Raw genomic sequence first — 22,951 nt, forward strand, 5'->3', positions numbered from 1 at the left:
ACAGCCTGGACTCTATACTGGTTCAGGGGCTAGAACTTCTAGGGATAATTTTTGGCATTTACATTCTAACTACATATATTTTGAGTTGTTTATCCATGCAACTTTTTAACTCTATAATGTAAAAATTGAGACCTTCTCCTAATGTTGGGCCTTCTTATGTGGGCTCACCTCTCTACTTAGCATTAGCAATTAACTTTGTGTCTTCTAGTCTTTGCTTGTGAGAAGCAGCCTTCTTCTTTTCCTAATTTATTACCTCCTGGAAATTATGAATGGAAGATCTTAAAGAATATGATATTTACTCACACGATGGACCTTTGTTTATAGATTTTGGCAACGTAAAAGAATATCTATTTTATACACTTATTTATGTATATAAATCTAGAGGAGGTTATACAGCGAAGAAAAGTGGGAGAGTGAAAGAGGCGTTACTTTCATCTTTCTGTAAATGCAGGCTTTGGCTTTTTCTAAGAACAAGTTCTGTACAGTCCTTTTCCCCCATTGGTGTGTGGAGTGTAATGTCTTGTCAGACAGATATGAAGCAAATTCCTAAGCATTAGTTTCCTGATCCCAATCCCAAACTCTGTTTATGGAAGTCTTATGGACTGTAGATCAGCTGCTAAGAAAGGTAAACTGATGGCTTAACCCCATAAACAACAAACACACCCTCCTCCCCAAAGGGATCTGTAGAAATAGGGACAGCTTGTCAGGGCCCTGAGTGCATGAATAGGCCTTGATTGCCCTGACCCAACCCCACCTGGGGCCACCAGCCCCACATGAGAGCCCCTACCTACACACCTTCTCCTCATTGGTCTGGGGATGCACTTAATCTCAGGCTTGGGTAACTAGTCCTTGCAGAAGCTGCACTGAAGATGGATGTCTCTCTAATGCTAAAACTTGCCCTATGTTCTTGAGAGACCCTGAAGCCTACTTTGAAGAGGTAGGTCACTTGCTACTTTGTCTCGCCCTGGAAGGTTTCAAAAAAAATGAGCATGGGAACCAGAAGAAACATCTGATGGGGCCCTAGAATTGGAAACTATTATTTCAAGTTATATTCATATTTATGTTATATTTTTATTTGTATTTATATTATACTCAACTATTATTTCATCATGCAGGGATGTTGGTTTGTGAGGCAAGCTCTGTTTGCCTACTGTCCTGGGGGACCTTACAACTACCCCTGAGGCCATCATAAAATTACATCTTTGCTCTACTTTGTTTTCTTATCCTTAATTGAGTGCCATAAAGAAGAGGCAGGAGAGTGAGCATGCTGTCAAGAGTGGTCTGTTAGACCAAGATCACTGTGAAAGCAGCAAGACTCAGACTTTGGGATGCAGCCTGATGACCCATGTTCTACACAACTAGGGCAGCACTAAGAGCAATGGGGGTGTTGCAGAGCTGGAAGTCCATGACTGTTACCAGGTACAGAAGAGCAGCAGTCAAGGAGGATAGTGTTCAAGGGCTTGTGGTACTGCTAACTCTAGGCCATTGCCTCACAGGTTACCAAAACAGGAAAAAAAGTTAAACCAAAGACTGCTAGTTAGGAAAGCTAAGTGACTTGTATCATAACAAGCATCTTGTTGGCAAGGGCTTACAGGGACCACAAAGCAAACTGCTTTTCTGAACCTGATGGGAGCCTTGAATGTGTCTCCGGCTGGGGCAGAAGATGATCCCCATAACCATGGCTTCCCAGTTACTGCAGCCCAAAGCTTATGAAAAACTTACTCAGGGTGTAGAGCAGATTTTTTGGCATTTTACGCTAGGTGTTTGAACCTCGTGACTATGCTCTGCTTTGTCTTGAAGTTGTCAGCATGCATGGCTTTATATTCTCTCACTATAAATTTTGCTATAAACACAGGAATTTTTAGACTGGATTGGTGCTCCCCTAAAGCTGTTGGGTGGGGAGTATGCAGAACCTTACAGTCCATCCGTGTTCTAAAATTATAGACAAACAGTGGTGATATTTAATTGGTGTAAATAACAGTGGCGATCTGTTTTGCTGGGAGTCTCATAGGGCTTACAGCAGTGGTGGTTCTCATGCATGCAGTACTCTTAAGTGGAGCAAAAGAGCTACAGGAGAAACAGGAGGGTCATGCTGAGGATCTACTACATGCTAATATACTCATCAACCTGCTATTTGAGTGGGAGAAACGTTGCGGGGGTGGTTAAGCTGAAAGACAGTTTGAGATTTTCAAAGACCTGTTTCCTCCTTTGACATGATGAACATTATCATGGTATTAGGAATACCTGAAAGGTATTTAGGATGAGAAACATTTGTGAGCGTTGCTGTGCGCTATGTGATCTTGTCCATAGCTGCAAATAGTGTTGCTAGCAGTGTTTGATGTGTGACTGTGCAGTTAACATGGGCATGAGAAAAAGGTGCCCCAGCTGCAGGCTCCTGTGCAAGTCTGGAGAATGCTTACAGAGGCACATGGTCATAGCCATTAAAAAACAAACTGGTTGTTTGGCTTCTCTGTGGACTACTACACTTGAAACAATATCTATATAAGCAAACCTTGGAAAAGCTTAGTAAAGAATTTTCTTCACATGTTTCTGCCCTTTTTCAGTTCTGACATTGGAAAGGCCATCTCTGGGGTAGCTAGAATCCATCGAGGTCTAGGAGTTACTTCATAAAAAAGGCTAACTTTGAAGACTGAATTTGGGGATTTCCACCAGAGTGTAAATCAAAAAGCACTGCAAGCAATACATGTGAATTCTGAGAATACATATACACGTGTGCTTGCTGTGTGACGGCAGTTGCTTCTATGTAGGTCAGTTCTTGACAATATAAAATGCTCACTTAATGACAAGTCCTGAAAAGACCTCAGCTTTCAGCATCTTCCAGGAGTTTAGCAAGATCTTGGGTAGCTCAGCAGCTTGAAGAGTAAAGGCCTTGTTGGTTGTTACATGTTCAGCTTCTCAAATATCATTATCATAAGCTTTATCTGGGCTGACTTTATGTGTGTTGTGAATGCTTGGATTCTTGTCTGTCTTCAGCAGTTAATCATAAGAGATTTTTTTCCTCTAAGTTTATGTCTTCCCTTCCTGGCCTCATGTTCCTTTAAGTGATTTCCCCCACCACCCCCCCCCACCACCCCCCCCCATGGTGAGGGCTAGTATTTTACCTGTCCTGTGCTTGGATGTTTTTGCTTTTCTCCCTCACCCAGACCGCTGTCATCCAGACCATTTGCCATACTTCACTATTTTTCGTCAGACGCACCAAGCCTCCCATCATTCAAGGCTATAGAGCCAACCTGCTTCCAGCATGGCATAACTAAGGGAAAGAGCATTTTGGGCTTTGAAAAGGATTTGGCACCAGCTCTTAGCAATGATTAAAAAAAAAAAAAGTTATTCCTAATACAGATGAATATATTTCACGCTCAACCTTTGACTGTTGTAGCCACCTATGGGTCAGAAAGGAGGAATGGCTGGATGACAGCAAACAGTGTGCAGAAAGCTCCATGCTCTCTTTGACTTAAACATAGCCACAAGAGTACATTTTTAAACCTTTGTGCATTTATTCAACTTCATTTCCACAATGACAGAAAAATTACTTAGACTATCCTGCTTCTTGGGGGGGGGGGGGGGGGGGGAAGTACACTTCTCCAAGGCTACAGTAAAGCCTAAACTGTTTCAGATGATGGTTGTCTGTCTCCATATAGAGATTATGTGCATGATTAACAACCAATTAATGATTAAATTGATTAATGATTGAAATTAAATCTAAGCAGTCGGTGGGGATGATATATTAGGACTATATTGTTGAGGAGTGAGGAAGGTAATCCAACTAAGAAATCTACTCTGTTGTATGGCTAATCAAAAAAACCAGCCATTTTCTTTAGCTCTTCAGAATTTAAATCAAATTTGATGCAACTATTTGGTCTATTTGAAACAATGATTCAGTTATCTACAAGACTGAATATAGTATGCTCACAGGAGAAAAATTGGTGGGATTTTAGCAAGAATATTTCATTTTCACGGGCTACTGCTTACCACTTGGTGAGAAGTTTTCCCTTTTTCCCCAACTCTTTAATCTCAGTACTGACTGTGATTTATTAAGCCATATTTCCAGGGTAACATACTGAGATGCTGATTTTTGTTGGAAGACCACACTCAAAATTGCACTGAAATTGGATGCAGCATGGAACCATCATAATCAGGACTTCACCACTGAAGCCTAGGAACAATTTTGTGGAGGGTCATGTTGCGTCTTGTCTCGGGCTTTCACAAATTAAAAATCTATTTATATATGAATTTTAAATCAAAGCACAGCCATTCTGTGCTTTGATTTAAAGCACTTTTTTCTCTTCACCTCAAATATGGACTGTGTTCAGCATTCTCATTTGAATGTACAGCAGCATAAGTCCTGGGAAAGAGGTTTTCTTCAGCAATCAAATAAACTCTCTATTAATGATGCTAAATTTCCAACACAAGAGACTAGATAAGACGTGAGGATGGCAAACTGTTGAATTGCTGTTATTGTAAGCCCTCTCATAGGGGAACCAAGGCAGATGTGAGACCAGAACTTTCTAATAGGATGTACTGCTGTAGACAGTCTTTTCACCTAGTTTCCCTCTTTCCTTTGCCTCAGGAGTTTTCCAGTTGGGTTAGGCAGGTCCCAGTGTTTCTGCATGTATGGGTTTTTCTCTCTGTAGACTGTTGCCTATTCACATTGCAGCGCTGAGGCTTAAGTGTTGATGAAAAACTTTATAATAGAGTAGTGGCTGCTGTTAAATATCAAAGGAAAAAAGAAAACCTAGAGAAGGAGGAAAACAGAGGAAACAAAGAATTTGGTTCTAGTTGATTTGTGTCTCAGGAACACTAAAATCACTCTGTAATTGTTCAGGTAAATAATGTTCCAGAAACAGGGTGCTTTACAAGCAAATACGATAAATGGGATTGTCTTGTGCATTGCAAGAGAGCCTGTGAAATTTCTTTGGTTATAAAGCCAAGGTACATAATTTCATTTGGAAATTCTGACCAGTGGCACATTGCGTGTTCTCCAGGTGTTGCAGTCTTGAGTAACAATTCCATTAACTGCTAATTTATAGTGCTCATGAGTCTGGAGGTAGCAGGGGAAAGGGCAGAGTCTGTGATTGTCTCTAGTTGAGTAGCCTTTTTTGGCATTTATGTATTGTAACAGCTTGGATCCTACTCAGTCCTCCCAACTCTGCAGTTCCTGGGTCCTTATTTCTTCAATCCAAACAGAATGAGGATGATGCCCTGATCATTTCTGGAGAGTTTTAGAAACATTAGTCAAAATTTACAGATATGGGCACCTTCAGCATGGCTACCCCCAGCAATGAATGAATTATAATTTTGGAATCTCCAGAAATTGGGTTTCCTACCTTGATTCCTTCCTCTGTTGAAATACTTACACCTTACATTATTTGGTGGCAAACTCTTTCTTCTCCTGGGTATAATTTAGGAACCTATCTGCACTACTCACCCCTATAGACAGAGGCATCCCCTTTCAACACCACCTTCACTCTGAAACAATTCTGAGAAATGTGAAGAACTTCATTTCAGCATGAGAAGTAGTCTTGCGACCAAGTTCAAGGTCTGTAGGCAAAGGAACAGTGAGGGAAGACAGATTTCTTCAAAGTCATCCATCGGCAGGGTCCAGTGCAGAGTTTAGCACTCAGGAAAGAAGTAATTTCCATATAGACAGAGTCAGAAGTCATCCATGAGTAGAAAAATAATAGGAAAAACTTTTAAAAAAGTTTGAGTTCACCTGCTGATGTGCCTTTTTTTTTTTTTTTTAGCTCATGGAACTCAGTATCTTCATGGCATGCTGAGTGGTAGATGCAAAGCACTAGTTAATGCTTAACAGCTTTTCTGATGCTCTGGATGTTAGGTTACTGAAATTCAATGATATGTTATATTAGCAGCAATATATATTTATATGTGAATGTGTAGAGACATTGTGTTCAGCAGAAGGGTTGTCGGGGTAGAAAGAGAGAAAAGCATGCTGGTTTTATGCCTCTGGCAAACTTCCATAACTGGCTCACCCTGACTGGATAAGATTTGTTATTTGTAGAGCAGTGGCTGCCTGGAGAAATGCTGTAGCAGCGAGCTTAGCCTGTGTGTCTAGAAGCAGCCTTTATTAATTGCAGCAGTGGGTGGAAAATGCATTAGCCTCATATATTACTGTTGGGGGGTTGGCAGTATCCATTCTCCCAGGGTTGCTACATGCTTCTAAAACTGTATCTGCATGGAATTTGCTCTTCATTCTCCTGTTCTTTTCCTTGTCTTGAGACATTCAGCATTGCTTGTGGTACCCTCATTTCCTGCATCCTTTGCTAGCAAAGACTTGGAATGGCAGAACCCTGATACCAGCCTGAGGTCCTTCATGATCCAACAAAGTGAAGGAGGGAGGTTTTCAGTAGTCATTCAGCTACCCTTTTGTCTGCTTAAAAAAAAAGGAAACAAAATGAGAATTTCTAGTAAAAGGAGAACAGCATTATTCTTTGTTACAATATTATCAAAACTTTCCACCTTTCTTCATCTCTCCTTCCATTCAGATGTCTGGAAACATCTCTGTGTTTCAGTACTGCCTGAGCAATTCTGCAGAGGTGTCTGCTCACAGTAGATATAGGAAACAGCATAACCTGCCAATGCCTTCTTTATATAGCTGCCTATATCTGCCCTCAGCAGAAATGTTGGCGGTCAATGTGTGCTAGCGTTTTCCCAGCAGCTGCCAATGTGACTACGCAGGTGATATTATGATGGGGAGGGAGAGCTGGCGGAAGGAATAATTTAAAGAAATAACTCGGGCAGCCCCAGCTGGCTGTGTCATGAAGTCTGCCACTCCAGCACAGGTCATCTGGATGGATGGGAACCAGCCTTGGAAGAGCAAAGCTCAGGACTAACTTCCCGAGGGAAAAGCTGTTCGTGCTGTGTAGCTGCAAGGCATTTATATAGCATTATACTGTGTGTAGTACATCCTCCTGCTGTTTGGTGCTAGTAGTAACAGAAATATTGACATAGACATACCATGGGTAAGATCATACCCTACTGGTTTTGAAGGTAAAAACGTATTCTGCCCTCTGGGAGCCTGTAGATACAGGGTGTTGATAAGTATATCTGAGGTCATATTACATTTGAGGACAAAGGTCCATGTTTTTATTCATTATCTCTGAAAACCTACAGTGAAAACACCAGAACCCACAAAACGTGCAAAGCTGAAGAAACTTTGCCTCTGTTTTTGGCAGCTCTTCCGACTGTATCTCAAACTTGCAACAACCAGCACTTGTCCTGCAAGCATAGATGGGAATCATGCTTTTGAGGGGCAAATCTTAACTTTTGTCCCAAAACAAATTAACAAGTCTTCTAGCTTTTCTTATTTGGGAGAGAAACCTGAAAATGAGAAGTCTGAAGTTTTGGGAGAGAACTCTGAAACTATTGATTTTGAAATCTTACAACTTTGTCTCGTGAGGGATCCAATAAATGGAGTGGTGAGTGGCAGTAAAAACTTCAGATCAAATACACATAAAATGTGGTTAATTTGAAAACAAATCCTTGCACTTCAGATGTTGGACTCTGATATGAACTGATATGATAACAGTGGTAAAGGAATTCTGAGTTCCTTTCAGCCAACATGTGGAAGAGTTTGAAAAGCATTAGCTTGTACTTGGAGCTCCCAAGTAATATTTAGCCTTTCTACTTCCAGTGGTGCCATGTGCCATTTTTTAACATAAGAAACAGCTTAATTTGACTCTTATCTTCAGAGGCTTAAACAGGAATTTGGTCTAAGGGAAGACTGTGCAGGTTCCCTTGCCAGCGTTACTTGCTCTGTTTTATGAGTGCATGTGGTGACCTGTGTGTCTTCATACGGGCTGTTTACAGCACGATTACAAAGATAAATGAAACATGGTTAAAGCTGTTAAATTCCAGTGTCCCCTCATTGCACAGTAAGTCATGAACTCTACTGAATAAAATAAATTTGGAAAGAAGAGTGATCTAAAGTGCATCTCTTCTAATAAAGGCATATCATAATTTCAAGAAATACTTTACACTATGAGGTCTTATGGTAATGCATCTGTTCATGAAAACTGAACTGACATTGTGAATCTTTCTATAAATGCTAACTGAAACAAGATGGCTCAGTTCTAAATATCTACGTCTCTTTTGGTTTCAGATCATCAAAAATTTTATTTCATGGAAATTAGAATTAAAGTTTAAAAAGAAAAAATCAACAACAAAGCAAGATCCTCCTCTAAACTTACTTTTTTATCATCTGTCCTCCAGTTCTGGAAGAGGAAATTCTGCAAACCAACCCTGAACTCAGGAAAGGGAGGTACTAGCAAACTTGCTGTGCGGAAGGAAAACACAAAATGTAAAACATAGCGTCATCTAGAAGACTCTGCACTCAGTCACGCAACTTCTTTGAAAGCTGCAGCTCTCATCCAGGTCACAGCAGTGTAACTGGATGCAGAACACTTTTACCAAAGAGCAGAAATTACTAGGAGCTAATACAGATAGCATTTAAAAATTGCTAATAAGAAATTCTCTCTTTGTATCAAAGCATCAATGGGCGGAGTGTTTCCTTTGCATTTTCACAGATAAAATATTTGTTTCTTATGGTGACTCACTTGGATTACCGCTTCAAGAACTGAGTAAAGGTGAAAGGATTTGTTCTGCCTTTTCTAATTCACCTGCTGAGCATGTTTATTTCTAGACAACTTGCACATTGAGTAGCATTTACTGTGCTTTATTACTATATGCTGCTTGTGGTCTTATTTGCAGCTCAGCCCCTGGTATGTGATTAAAAGTTTTAAGTGACACCTAATGCCCTGTTAAGTTGCTAAGTCCTACAATACCATCTGGAAATTATATCTGTCTCTCTAGGTGGATTCTTGGAAGAGAATTCACTTTATCTGTAATTCCCCCTTTACCTTCCTTTCCAGCCTTATCTTCCCTCCTTTGAGAGCTGACAGGGAAAAATAAAGACAAGTTATGAGACAATTGATATAAAACCTGTGTACATGTAAATCTAAGTTACTGCATATAAAAGGAAAGAAAACCAAAATTAGAACAGTACTGGGAGTTATGTGATGGGAAATCTGGAAGGTTTTTGTCCCATCTTGCATTTGAAGCATAGAACAAGAAAATTGCAGGTAATGGGAATCTTGATCCAGGCAATGAAAACCAGGGATGTATGGCTCTGTTTTAGGGGTGAGAAGAGCCAGACTGAAAAATTGGTGAATAATTTTGTTTCTCTGAAAGGAATTAACTTGATTAACATTATACAGACAAAGGTTATTACATCTAGCATGGGACAATCTGTAGACAAAAGCTTCAAAAGGAGCTAATGTTATACAAAAGATGTGCATGAACCTTTGCATCAAAATAACGCTTCCATGTTTATACTTCAGAGTTAGTCATTAAAGTTTGCCAGTGTGTTTTGTGTGGGTTGGGAATAACGACTTCTGTGAGACTGTTATGGTCTAGCTGGGAAAAATAGTGCTTCTCATGTGAGTTTTGTCACTTTAAAATTTATGCAACTGAAACTGCCTGGAGAAATAATTGATTGTAGATAGCTATATTTGGTGATTTGGGCTGGGTAAGAAAAGGTTTAATAATTCACGTTCTCTTTGTAATATATTATTGACTATACGTTAAACCCCCACAAAGGTAGAACAGCTGACATGGCTGGAAGCCATTTGGATCCCACCTCTGAAATTGAGGTAAGGATTTATATCTAATCCCCTGCATTTGAAACAGAAAACATATGACTTCAAATCAGGAGTCAGGGTAGCAGCTCTCTGGTCATGATGGAGGAAGCTGGGGCATAATACTGCTTGAGTATTTTATTATGGTGTTACAGGGAACAGTGCCAGGTTGTTTTTGACTTCTCACTTTATCTAAATTGTTCTTCAGTATTATGACCTGCATTGTCTTACTATAGGGGTAGTAAAATCCCAAACATGCAGACCCTAGTATTAGCATAGCCAAGCTCCATGTAAAAACTCACAGTAAATCAGCCTCACTGCAGCCAAACCACATGTAAAAGCAAGCTGTGAAACAGACTCAACATCGCCAAACCACATGTAAAAGCATGCTGAAAACCACCCTCCGTATAGCCAAATTATATATAAATCTGTGATGGAGAACAGTCGAGGTTTGCGTGTTTACTGGAATAACTCAAGGCTGCGGAGAATCCCCTTGCACAAGTCACCTTCTCTGCCACCTCATGTCTGAGCAACTCCATCCAACGATGCACCGGACAGACCCACTCCCAAGTCTTAAGTCATAGGGTAGGAAAAGTGGCTCTAGTAGGAATTAAATACAGCACAGTGGGTTTGGGATCAACCTGCTCCATATTTGAAAGTAGTGAATGAGCAAAAGAATCAAGCTCAGAAAGAGCAAAGGACTAATTTTTTCCTTGTCAGATTCAGACAGAACTGATATTGCTGAGTTATTCCCACTAATACATCCTATTAACCTCGCTGACCACATAGAGAGAATAAGTCTGTCAAGGGCCAGAAAAAAACATCTGGCTCCTGTGATTAATCTTTCCAGCTAGAAATGAGTGAGATGCAATTAGTAATCCCATTTTCAGTTGTCCTGACTTCAAAAAGCCATCTTAGAAATTTCTATTAGATGAGAGGGAAAACTATGAGAATTGAGCTTCCAGCTCACCGATGTTTCGTTAACTTGAAATGCACTGAGCTTTTAAATGGCTTTTTGTGACACATTTCATGTATTATCATCATTGCAGTTAGTTATTCATGAAATATTTTGGGGGTTTACAGCCTTTTTCTCACAGTAGGTCTCAAAGCACTTTACAAAGGAGTTCAGTATCACTATCTGCATTATACAGCTGTAGAAACTGTAACAGGAAGGCATGAAATGACTTGCCCGACTTTGTGCGGGAGGTCAATGGCAGACCTTGGTGTGGAACCCGCATCTTTTGAGCCCACATTTCTAGCTACTGAATATTATTCTTGGTTATCTGCTGTAGCGGGAAGTCCCAGTAATGGCTGCTGTTTCTTGCTAGCTTCATAGAAATCTGGCGAATAAACGCTGTTTGTGGCAGCAGGTTTCTTATATCAGTATGAAATATCCAATTTTCTGGGAGCCAAAGTAGGCTTGCATCGGAAAAGGCTGCTCACAGAAGCTGGTAGAAATGCATTTAAGGGTGTGCTCAACCAACAAGAGTTAGTTTTGCTTTTCTCTTGCGCTGTTTTGTTTGAACATGTTGTTGTTTAATATGCCAGTAGGGAGTTTGGGAACTGACTTCTGTGAGATAATCCAGGATTCCTGGCCTTTGACACACAGTATGGTTGTTGAAATCAGGGGGACATAGCTTCCCCCTGCCTAAAAAGGAAAGGCTTGACTAGCTTAGGTGGAGAAATTTCAGCGTATAAGTTGAGGATTTGCCTAGGGGAGCAAACTTGGATTCAGTGTAAGGGGCTATTAATCTATTAAAAACACTTTTAGATTGAAAAATTAATTTATTTGATCAATAGACTCTTCTTTTTCCATTTCCAGTCCCTTGGCTGAGTAGTCTGTCAGGATATCAATACCATAACTTATTTACACGCTTTGCTAAGTTCTCTAAATGCAATATTTGACAACTCATTTTTCTTTTACTCATTCCAGGCTCGTCTTTGCAATCGTGCCTGATTGAACATTACCAGTAAATACAGAAGTGTGGAGCCAGACTGGTACAGAGCAGTACAAGGATAAGGTAAGGTGCATGGCTGCTTGCCCTGTTCTAGTCCCGAATGTTAGCTATTGCCAGGTGAAAAGAGGGTTCAAGAGCAAGCCTTTAAGCATGTTTTGGTGTCATCTACACCTTTTCTACTCCTGTGGAGAAAAGGCCACAGGTTCAGGCCCGTGGGCAGCCGACAGGATACCTATGCCCTTATTGTCCTAGCTTATGCTTTTCAGCTCCTTAAGTCTCTTTTTCAGTCCTTAATGGATTGACCAAAACAGCAGCAATCGCACCATCAGCCAGCGTTACCTGGGCATCTCCCGCAGGGCAATGCTATCCAAAATGGAGAGGAGGAGGAGGAGGACATGAGTATGATGAAGTCAGCTCTCTATGTGGCATCTCTCCAGCTCTGGCAGAAGCTGGTACACTTGGTAGAGGCCTGAGAATCTCATTATTATTATTATTATTAAGAGAGAAATTATGAAAGAGTTGATATTTAAAAGCAGAACAGAAATTCTCTGCAATATGTTAAAAACCTCAGAATTGTCTCGAAGAAGTACCAGCTAGTGTATTTACCATTAACATGTGACATACTCATACAAAATATTTTCTCAGGACAACACTGATGATGACAGTAAAAATACTCAAAGTAATATATGAAATAAAACAGCCCTAGGTCTCAAAAGTGATCTTATAAAGCCCAGTGACATTATAATTATTTAGCATAGCAATGACTGACTAGAGGGAAGAAAGAGAGAGGAGGGCAGCAAGTGAGGGAGGGGAACTATTGCTATATGGCATGGAGATCCAGGGTAAAATCCTGAATGCCAGTTTTGCTATTGATTTGAATTGTTTTTTAACTGTTTTAAGAACAAGAGTAAACAAGTAGAGGGGAAAAATACATGAAAGTAAATGCGGAAGATTTGCTTTTGCTATCTGTGATTATGCATTTATATTCTGTTCATTGCTTCTGTGCTATGCTGCTGCTCCCTGTTATATCTGTATGTATGCTTTTACATCTCATTATCTGATATACTTTAACAAAATATGTGAACTTAAGAACAAAAAGCCAAACAAAGCCCACATTTGCTTTTGCCAAATCTTATCTCTTTAATATAGAAGGTTAATTGTGAACACAGCCACAGTGTGGTTAAAAATATTCCTTTTGTCTCTGAAAATTATACTTTATAATCGGCTTTTAACTATTTCCACCACCACCAAATCAACATGTATAAGTATATTCTTCTGCTTTATGAAGCTAGAGGCTGTGCAGATTGTAAGGTAGATTCATATCTCCCAAAACGCTTGTCACTTCAATACTCCATCAAATCACTGTGGATAGAATTAGTTTTTTCCCACTTGCAATTCAGTGGGAAAATCTTTCCTGGATCTCAGCAAACGCCCCAAGCCAGGGACTGATTTGGCAAGGTCAGACTGAAAACATCTCTCCACACTTACTTAAAGCAAGGCACAGCTCAAACCCTGCTTTGTCCAGCTGTCAAAAGCCTGAAGTGGGAAGTTAGTTCAGCCACAAAGACGTAGAGATTGATCAACTAGAAATACATCCATTGGAACTTAGGAGCTGAGGTGTCTCGGGATCCTTCTCTCTAGGCTTTTCAGCAACCATCCCTGCCAGAAATACAACAAACACCCATTCTTTTATTAGCCCCTTTGGTATCTAATAAGACTCAGTTTGACAGCTCCAGCTTCTGGATTCCTGCTGCAGCAGCCTGCTTCTCCTTGTATGCTCTTAAGATAGGAGTCCGTGGGGGCAGGACCTGTTAAATACAGAGAGACTGGGAGAAATAGGTTCAGAAATGCTTCCTCTTCAGTAGGAGCTGGGAAAGAAAATTTAATTGAACTACTCTACTCTCTCATGAGTCCAGAAGAGAAAACCCATGAGGATTACTTATGACTTCAAAGACAGATAATTTAGGAGTTCAGATCCACTGTGCCTGTGAAAGAGCAAGGCCATTTTTGTCATGCCCTGCTCACCTCGAACAGACTCGGAAATTAAGCCTATATCCCCCAAAATCCTCCATGGTGGGAATGAAATCCGAAGGAGAAGCAGCACAGCTCGATCTTCTGTTCTTGGGCAAGAGTTGTAGAGCCAGCACTGAGGAAATCGTGTCTCCTGATGTGTGAGCTGAAAAGATGACGTGGGGATGAAATAAATAGGAAATTCCATGAAAACCTGTATGCAGAGAATTTTCTAACTAGCTGCAAGAGGCTATCAAAATGGGAGCAAACTTCCATTTCCATCTAGCCTTTCTTAAAGCCTACAAGAGCTAGCATAATTCAGACCTCTAATTAGATGAGTGGAGAAATTTACTGAACTTGTCCTGCTTTGAATCAGGAGCAAGAAAAGAACACCAAAAGTATAAAACCACTTGGTTAGGGGTTTCCTCCCAAGTTTAAAAATATCCTAACCTCATCAATGACCTTGATACAGAGAATTTCTTTCACCTTAAGCCCTCCAACTTCTCAGCCAGTCTTCAATCCTTAGGATGTGCCCTTTGCCTTCATCCTTATTTCTTGGACAATCAGACCTATTTCTTGCCTGCCTTTGGGGCAGGTAACCTCGAAATATTAGCACTCAGGAAAATTGGATGGATTTGCTTCCAGAAGGGAAGATGCTCAAATAAAAAAAGCAGTGCTTTTAATGTACTGACTGTAATTATCCCTGCTTCTTTTTTTAATGTCTCTTCCATTGTTTCATACAGAATTATCAAATTTCCAGAAATATTTAATGACCCTATTCTTATTCTTGAATGGTTTTATCTCCAAGTCTGTAACTTGTATTCTGGGTACTCCTGAAAACAATTGAACCCTAGACTACCAGCTCCTTGGAGACTGCTTTATTTTGTGTGCCTCATCAACATGTATTCTGGAAAGATCACCACCGGACCCACGAGAGATAGGGGAAAGCTTGAAAGTGCTACTTCATAGTGGTATTCTTTATAGTATTCCCCAATGGTAGGCTTGCAGCAACATTAAAAAAAAAGTAATTAAGACATTTACATCAATCAAAGCAGCTAATCAGAACAAAATGTTGATTTCTGTCTCTTATTCTGTTTCTTTTTGGATGGAGTATAGTTGCTGATATGTATGCTGGTCTTCTAATCCTTTAATGGGGGCACAGGCTTTTGAAGACTCCCTCTCAGAGGTGCTATTACCAAATATATGCTTCTAATTTAACTTCTCATGCCGTATTACAGTAGCCTGAAGCAATTTTAGGTGTTGGGTTTGTGAGAAAAGCCCAATGTTGATGTTTATCAGATGACCTTTTAAAGGGTAATGTGGGGGTTATCCATTGGCATGATTAAGACCATATGCAGGTCACTTTTCCCAGGCATTTCTTACTGCTTTTCAAAATCCCATCTATTTTTACCCAAATTCAACCAGGTACCTTTCATCTCTGGTATGTTTATGGGCATTACAAAATGAGACTGAAGCAAAGTGTTTGCTCCTTTGGAGTCATTTCTATTAGAAAAGTCAAGAAAGCTTGCACGCATAAATATATAGTGTCAACACAATGCTATTACAAAAACTTCTTTCTTTTATTTTTGAACATTTCAGATGTTTATAACAGTTTTTCCTTTTTCCTCTCCCCTCCATTATCCCTTCTTACAAAGGATTCTTGAAAGACTATGGAGAAGTGACTTTTCTCTGTGAGATTCAGCACCAAAAACTGTATCTGGACTGACACCAAAACCCAAGGCTAAGTGCAGCTAAGAAATCTCAGCTCCCTTCTCAGAGGTATGACACGTGGGTTTGGCACTGTGTTCAAGCAATGACCTTGCAGTGATGTCCTGCTATGGAGCCGCTAAGAGCTGGGATTTTTGAAGAATCCATTATCTCTGTTACAGAAGAGAAGGACATAAGACAAATTTGCCTCAGTGTTGTGCCTGTAAAAGTATCATTTTTGCTGGTTTGGAAGTTCAGTATTTCCCTGATGGCTCATCATCTTGGTAGAGTCCTTGCTCAAGACCGGCTGCCAGTGTTTCCTGCAAGTCTTTGAAAACATATTATTAACAAATATTGTGTTTTGGTTTGGGTTTTTTCAGACAGAAGATCTTTGTGTTGCTGGGTCTCTGCACCATCAGCTGGGATTGAACAAAGAGATGGCATGGTAAGCTTTACTGCAAAGCAGAGTTCAACGCAGGCAGAGATATAAAGGCTAATACGGTGCTTAGATTTTGGCCAAGGAAGTAGGTGATGAGGCAGGCATTCACAATAACTATGAACCATTTATAGAAGACAAAATAGGGCAAGTACCTTATGAAGCCTTTAGGTGTAAAAACTAGACTTTAAAGGACTTTTTCAATGGATCAGGACCTACTCACTTTTGTTCATGTAAGTAGTTATTATGACCCAATATTTTGAGGTAAGGTTACAGCACGGATTGTCTAAAATAAATGCACCTCGGTGCAGTTGATATTGAGCATCTGGTGATAATTTAAGTTTTTTATGCCCCAGTTTTGCAGTTCATTATTAGGAAGCCCTAATTACTCCTCTGTCACCAGCCATCCTAGTGCTGAGACATGTTCAGGAGATACAGGGGAGAAGAAACTCAAACCCCAAGGTTATGTATGTGTTGCCTTCAGAAAGAAATTAAGGGAGAAGTGGAATGTGTGATACCACAAAAGGTACTACTAATGCAGAAAAAAATTTCATTCCAGCTGATTTGAGTTGGTTTTTTTTTTTCCTAAGTATCGAAACTTTTTCAAGCTTGGTTTATGTGAGGGTACATTGTAGTCAGACTCAAATTATTGTACTTAATATGAGGTTACACAGTGAAATGTTGAGCCTGTGACATAAGATATCAGAACAAGGGGAGCTTGTGGCTCACTTCCACTTGAAATGCTGTGAACTAGTGATGTCTTTACATCAGAAAATGAAGCACTTCTTTCCCTGGGGTTAGGATGCTTGTGTCAGTGCCCTGAGGGCACTAACTGGCTGTAGTGTTCCTGCTCAGCCTCCCCAGAGCTCCCCCCACCCTGCCCATGGCCCAGGACCCCATTTCAGCCCAGCCTGGGACCATCAGTCTGCTATCTCATAAACACGTGCCACTTCATTACTGTCTACCATCAAGTATCAGATTCAAGTTACTGAGGGCTCAGTCGCAACCAAGCTACTGTCCATCAGACACGCTGCAGTAGCTGATCCTACAAGCTCTGCGCATGGCAAATGCAAAAAAACAAATTCTTTACCTCTCTTCCCTTGTGGGGTAAAGCAAGTGGCATGGCTGGCATGTCCTACAGGCTGAGAAATATGCACATGAGCAGTCACCACCGCACAGCCAACATGCACTTACATGTTAAGCCACAGGAATGTGATTATGAGGCAGAGCTTTTCATCAGCTTATACTACAAAGGCAAAATGCTGCCCCCACTGAAGTCAGTGGCAAAACTCCTGTTGGCTTTGACACAGCCAACATTTCACCCTTCTGATCGCCAGCCTCCGAGCCTGCAAGCCTGGCTGCAGAAGGTGCAGTTCATGACTTGCCTATTCCAGAGGATTGGGGAGCTTTAAGATTTTGGAGGAGTTTGTGGCAGTGCAATAACCACAGAGGCCAGCAGTCAGGTTCTGCATTTTCCATTGCAGTCGCAATAGCTACTTATCTTAGAAAGCATTACGCAGGCAGGGGCTTTACTGGAGAGCATTTATGGAGCTCCCTTTAGTCCAAATGTATGAATTATGTTCATATAGCATGGGAATGGCTTGTCCATAAATTCGAGTAATAACAGCTGTGAATAATCCTATCTTGCCAGTTGTACTCCTCTCCCTGCTTTTGTTCCGCAGTAGCTTGCAAAAGCAATCAACATCAAATTTAGGGTGGGATTTAGCATGGGGATTTGGACTTCTTAATGTGAAAGAAGGCTTTGAAAAACTCAATCTTAGCAAACAGCAGCTAATAATAATGATAACAATAATAGAGATAAGCTGATTCATACCTCCCCACCCAAAATATTTATATAATGAATTAGTTAATTGTATTTTATCTTCTTCTGATGGGTGGGTTGCTAGCCCTTGCATTGAAGCAGACCCGGGGGAGCTCTCGTGCAGCCTGATGCCAAGAATATGTGTTATTTCATATTCTGTTATTTGCTTTGGGTTTAAGGTGGTGAGAGCAAATTCCCCTGCAATCGGCCCTAAGTGGTTTTGCAGTGAGCAAGTCTTTCAGTGCTTGAACATCTCTTATGGGGGGGGGGAATCCCTTTATCTGCTTTTTGTAATTCAGGCATTCACCATATATCTAGAGAGAAGCATTTAAAAAAAAAAAAAGCAAGCCCAAACACTAGAGCGTACAAAAATTAATTCCGGTGTCCTTTTATCTGCCTAATTGGGCCTAAAAATAGCCTGTGGGAAGGAGGACCAGCAGCCTTGAGTGTCTGAGGCAATTTGTATCAATTATTTCCCAATGTACCAGTCACAAGTGAAAGCCCTTGCCTGAGTGCCTCCATTAGCCAGGTGTCAAAGCTCTCTGTTTTCATTTCAGGCTTTTCTCTCGGAACAGGGTGTGTGCACACCGAAAAGCACTGAGGAGGAACTGAGGCCTTGGCTGATCCAGGAGGGTGCCCAGAGCAGCTCTGCAAGCGAGGTTAGTGCCTTCACTCCTCTGTCATCACCAGTCCCTGAGAGCAATCACCACCCACCAACAGTTCCTCGAGATAAGACCGAGCCAGCTGGGAGAAGAAAGCCTTTGATATTTCCCTGCCTTGCTGAGTAAGTATGCCATAACAATAATACTTTGAACTTTTACAGCACGTTTTCATACCAGGGTCTGAGTGCTCCACAAACATTCATTCCCCAAGCCTCATACCACCCATTTGAGGAAACAGTTTTTTTATTGTACCACTTTTTAGGTCAGATCTTCTAAAGAGCTCAGCATCCATTTTGCCTACGCTAGAGAAATTTTCTTTGCATGAAAGAACTGCAGTATCTGGGTTGCCATTTTAGATACCTGTGGCCAATATCAGTAACGTCTACCCAACTCCTGCCTCAAAATGCTTACGTCCTGGACTTGTGCAGGTGTGCACACATAAAGTTCAAACACTTGTAAACTGCTTGTCTCCTGCTTATAACCCACAGGGACCCACATGAGCCTCCTGATGAGAATTTTTCTGACAAAGCAAAATTTCATCAAAACGACCCTAGGTTTAGTCAGGCCTTTCTGTTGTCTGTAGCCATGTTTTTAGCTAGTGTAAAACATTACAAGAAAAGTAGATATATTTGTTTTGTTCATCAGAACTATCTTCTGTGATGCTATTATATTTGGAAACAGAGCAAGAACATACTTGTCACAGTTATACGCAGGCATACAATAGATAAATAAAGAGAGAGATGCTACATCCCAGATAGGCATTGTATTTTGCTTTGGTAAAGCATGCAACAGGATTAAACTGTGATTTTCATCTCCTGTCTGCTTTCTGAGTGAGAAAATACAGTCAAGGCCAATTCTGGAGTTGATCTATCTCTATGGAAAGTTGATTTTTAAAGTGGTGCCAAATGTCAGTGAAGAATCACAGTTGAGGTTTCCACACTAAGAATAACATTGCCTCGTAGGGAGGGTGAGCTACGAGTGCACTCTGCAGTCCAGAGGACAATATACGTGCCTTCCAGTTACTGGTCCATTCAGGGAGCATACACATTTCCATTTCTGTAAGGACACAGTCTGTATAGCATTCACAGTCTTCAGCTCTACCCCTACCTTATGTCTGGTCAGAGCAGCCACAGGGTAAAGCCTTTAAGCTTTACATGGGATACAGCATTTGAGTCCTGCTCCAAAGTAGAACAATCCACTGATGCCTTCAGCTCTCACTTCTCCTGATGCTACTGAAAATCAATTAATCCCCTTGGCCTGTTTAATTTTTGGGCACTGTAACTATGTTGGTTGCTCCTGGGAAATACAGTTATTAGCTGTTTCTCTTCCTGAAGTATGCCAAAGTCTTTGGTCATTCAAATCCCATGAATTCAAGGTATATAATTCATGCGCTTGTTGCAGTGACCCTGATCTCTTAAAATTGAAAAGTAAACTTCAAACATACAGTTGCTTATCCAAGCCAAACTTCTAATATTTTGAGATTTGCCCATCACAAATCATAAGTGCAGAGTGAAAAAAAAAAAAAAAAAAAAAAGGGGGAAATGCAGAGTGATAGAGCCAAGCTAAAATCTGTCAAATATATCATCTCTTCAAGTAAGGCTGGACTAACATGGAAAATGGGAGACAGCCTGATGATTGGTTGAACTTCCTTTAACATGTACTCCTGGGAAAAGAGAAAGAGATGCCAAAGACTAAATGTAAAAAAAAAAAAAAAAAAAAAAAAAAAAGAGAGAGAGAAAGAAGAAACAGTATTAAAACTGTTTGAACAGTCTTTGAACTGCTGGGAAGATGTGCCTTCCAAATCACTTTCTTAACTTTTCCTATAATTCAACAGCTGCATTTCTCACAGCTCACATCTCGGAGTGGACCAGCAGAGGTGACTGGGCATATAAGAATAACACTGACGGGAAGGTATGTATGGAAGCTGCTAATCTTTTGTCACGTGTATAGGTATGTAATCATTTAACATTTAAAACAAAGACTAAATTTACTGTTGCCATGAAGCTCTGACCAGTTAATAGTTTAGCTTTAGCGCTCAAAAAATCCTCATAATTAAGGTGAAAGATATTCAACTCGCGTAAATCAGGACAGCCCCAGCTTCCTTGCAACTCAGGCTGCAACTGAGCATCAACTACTCCAGAGTACACCTCTGTCCTCTAACTGAGCTTCTCTGCTACTGCCACCGAATGGTAATTGTTCTCCCTCTAGGCAGTCACTGCATCGATAAGGCAACTGAAGGTGAAATGATAGAAATCAATCTGCCTCTCATTAGTGAGATGAATAGAAGTATGCTGGGGAGAGGGATCGATGAAAGGGTGAGAAGATGTGTTAAGAATTGGTTAAAAGAGGGATTGAAGAAGGAACTCAATAGTTTTCAGATAGTTCAGAATAAACTTTGGAGTATTTCTGGATAATAGTGTCTCACATGAACAGTGTTACATACATTCTGAGTATACACACTTCTAGATAAAACGAGTTCAGGGAAGATCTCACGTCAGTCTCTGAAGTGAGGCAGGTGCTTTTATGTTTTCAGGGATTTCATAGAGTTTTAAAATAAGAACCACACATTTTTCATATAATGAGCATCGGATTATATAGGTGTACTGAAACTGAGCCACTGAACATGCACAAACATTCTATAGATTTATGTGTGTGCCTTTACTTGCCTGTGCTCAGACACACACAAGCACACACAAATAGTACGCTGTGACGGATGCACTCAACCCCCCTTAACCAAACCAGCAGCAGTTTGGTACAGGCTCCAAAAGAGGTAAAGGCCTGAGCCGTAGCTGGGCCAAGAAATCCTCTAGGAAACCCACACAGGAGCAGAGTGACACAGTGAAAGTTGTGGGTACAAGGAGCCTTGTCCATACCTTGCCCATTGTATACAATTTGACTATGAGCCGACAACTTTATCCCATGAATATGACTGCCTAAGCGAGCCTTCTTTGCGCTCTCCCTGCCAGGCAGCGTGGCTGCATGGCGGTGATCTCCAGCAACAGATCATTGGATGAGCCCAATTTGAGTTCTCCCTGGATGGCAACTGGACTGCACACCAGGCAACTCCCTTCTTGAGCAGGGACACCTCTCAATGTTAAGAGATATTAGCCGTTTAGCTTAAGTAAGTTTTAAATAGAAGTAATCAATTGAAGTTATAATGTTGTGTGAATTAGTATGCTGTTTGCTTGGCTTTACTTAGCATGAGTAGCTAGATTTGCTGAAGCCTTAGGCCGCAAGCTGTAAACTTTCACTTAGATTTACTGAATGTGTACCTACTTAGTCAAAACAGGGGCCTCCAGAGCCAGCGTAAATCAGAAGATAAGGAGGCTTCAAGGCTACAACCGTCAACAGCACCTGCAACTTGACAAGATAACAAACAGCCTGTCTGGAGACAGTGAAGGAATCCAGTAAGGAGTCAGAAGGTGTCAGTCCAGAATCACTATTGGACCAAAGGGCGCGTGGAAGATGCGTGAAGAGAGTGAAGAATGCGTGAGGGGCGGGTGAATAGGCTGTAAGGGTATAATTCCCCAGGGATTTCTTTGTTCGGGTTCTTCCGTCCTTCCTTCCTTCCGTCCTTTCTTCCTTCCTCTCCTTCTCCTACCCCCCCCTGCCCCCTCTTCAGGGGCACCCAGCTGGAGCTGACCCTGCTGCTGTACCCCTCTATTAAATTATTTATTTTTATAAGACTCGATGCCTGAGAGTCTGTTTCGGGAAACTGAGGGCTTGAACTTCAGAGCAAACTAACACCAGACGCCTGGACGGATCGGTAAGTGATTAATAGCATGCTAAACTTTGAAATCCTAACTAAGTGATATAAAGGATTGATTGTGCACATATAATCTTTTAGACATAAACCGTTGACCAAGTCTGAGACTAAGTCTGGATCCAGCCGCACCTAGACTCCTCTCTGAGAAGGAGTTTAGAAAGCAAGGGGGTCCATTCTGAACCTCGTGACTCAACGGGAGGTTTTCCTTACTCTTTGAATCTCTTTGATATAAACCGTTGACCAGGTCTGAGACTAAGTTTGGATCTAACAGCACCTAAGCTCCATTAGGAGTTTAGAAAGCAAGGGGGTCCGTTCTGAACCTCGTGACTCAACAGGAGGGTGTCTCTTACCTTTTTGCCTCTCTGATCTCTGTGCAAATCAAGGAAAATCAATTCTAACTCGATTTTCCTTTGTATGTTTATCCCATGTAGTAAGTAATAGAGTGAAGCTTGCCATCGAACGCTGTTTGTCGCACTTTTATAGATTCTTTAAGGATCCTAAATCACTCATCTGTGACATACGCGTACAATTGCATGAGAGCCACTTATAAATATTTATTTCCCTCTTTACTTCTAGGTAGCATATTCCTGCATTTGTAGCCCAAATTACTTGCAAGGAGCAAGAAGTGATTTGTCTATAAGAAGGAATAGAGATGAGGAAATCTTTTACTCCAGGCACGATGACAAGTATATTATTGAAGTAGTTCTGGAACAGCTAGTATGGACACAAGAAACGGTATGGCTGTGCTGCTGGGAAGCCACTTTTCTCAGGCCAAGCACCTTGCATTTTTCACAACACAAATATGGCATTGCTGCTTCTGGGACACGGGCCAGCTCATTGAAATGCAGCGCTCAAGAGATGGAGGAAAGGCAATTTGCCACGACACCTTTTCCATCTTGCTGCCTAGCTCACTGCTGCA

At 41.0% G+C, this 22,951-nt stretch overlaps 1 long non-coding RNA gene across 2 annotated transcripts; it reads left to right on the forward strand.

The window, feature by feature from the left end:
- Nucleotides 1-880: 880 nt before the first annotated feature.
- On the forward strand, nucleotides 881-21,952 carry LOC127015112 (uncharacterized). 2 transcript variants are annotated; one of them, XR_007766273.1, is made up of 6 exons: nucleotides 881-937; nucleotides 11,605-11,692; nucleotides 15,727-15,791; nucleotides 18,162-18,388; nucleotides 20,101-20,177; nucleotides 21,547-21,952. It is a non-coding gene; the product is annotated as an uncharacterized LOC127015112 (long non-coding RNA). The 2 variants fall into 2 exon arrangements; XR_007766274.1 differs by having other exon boundaries at nucleotides 18,180-18,388.
- The last annotated feature ends 999 nt before the right edge of the window (nucleotides 21,953-22,951 follow it).

This window comes from Gymnogyps californianus, chromosome 3, assembly GCF_018139145.2.
Source record: "Gymnogyps californianus isolate 813 chromosome 3, ASM1813914v2, whole genome shotgun sequence".
Lineage (NCBI taxonomy): Eukaryota > Metazoa > Chordata > Aves > Accipitriformes > Cathartidae > Gymnogyps > Gymnogyps californianus.